Below are 1,059 nucleotides of genomic sequence, written 5' to 3' on the forward strand. Positions count from 1 at the left end.
GGCTGAAAGCTCTGCTCCCCATGGTGCTGAGGCAGGCAGGGGGTACTGAGAGTTGGAGGGAGGAGGCAGATCTTAGAGTGCGGGAGGTTTTGGAGATGTTTAGGAGGTCAGACAGGTAAGGAGGGGAAAGATTGTGGATAGCTTTGAAGGTGAGTAGGAGAATTTTAAAGATGATGCGGGATTTAACTGGGAGCCAGTGGAGCTGTTGTAGGACTGGAGTGATGTGGGCAGAGGATAAGGTTTGAGTGATTACACGGGCTGCTGAGTTCTGAACCATCTGTAGTTTGTGAAGGGATTTATTGGGAAGGCCAAACAGTAGGGAGTTGCAGTAGTCGATCCTGGATGTTACTAGGCTGTGTACAAGGATGGTAGTGGAGCAGGGGGTGAGTGAAGGACGGAGACGGTTAATGTTGTGGAGATGAAAGTAGGCAAATCGAGTCACATTGTTAATGTGGGATGTGAAAGAGAGTGTGGTGTCAAGGATGACACCTAGGGTCTTGACCTGAGGTGAGAGGGAAAGAACAGAGTTATTAAGAGTGAAGAGAAGATGCTGGGATTTGGAAATGGAGTTTTTTGTCCCAACAAGGAGGCGTTCAGTTTTGTTACTGTTTAGTTGGAGGAAATTATCAGAGAACCAGTTAATGAGCTCACTGAGGCAGTCAGTAAGGGTGGAGGATGAGAGGGTGGAGTTRGGTTTTGTTGAAATGTAGAGCTGAGTGTRATCGGCATAAGAGTGGAAATGGATCCCAAATTTACGGAAGACGTGGCCAAGCAGATAGATTATGAAAAGTAGAGGCCCGAGTACAGAACCTTGGGGAACACCGGTGGAGATGGGTGAAGACTGGGAGCGGAAGGACTTGAGCTGCATGAACTGAGTGCGGTCAGAAAGATAGGATTTAAACCAGTCCAGTGGGGGTGTCTGAGATGCCGACAGAGGTTAGTCAGTCGATGAGGATGGGATGAGAGACGGTGTCAAAGGCAGAGCTCAGATCAAGGAGGATGAGTATTGACAGAAGTCCTGAGTCAGCAGCAAGGAGAAGATCATTAGTAATTTTAATA

The sequence above is a fragment of the Austrofundulus limnaeus genome, unplaced genomic scaffold (assembly GCF_001266775.1).
Source record: "Austrofundulus limnaeus strain Quisiro unplaced genomic scaffold, Austrofundulus_limnaeus-1.0 Scaffold72, whole genome shotgun sequence".
In the NCBI taxonomy this organism is placed as follows: domain Eukaryota; kingdom Metazoa; phylum Chordata; class Actinopteri; order Cyprinodontiformes; family Rivulidae; genus Austrofundulus; species Austrofundulus limnaeus.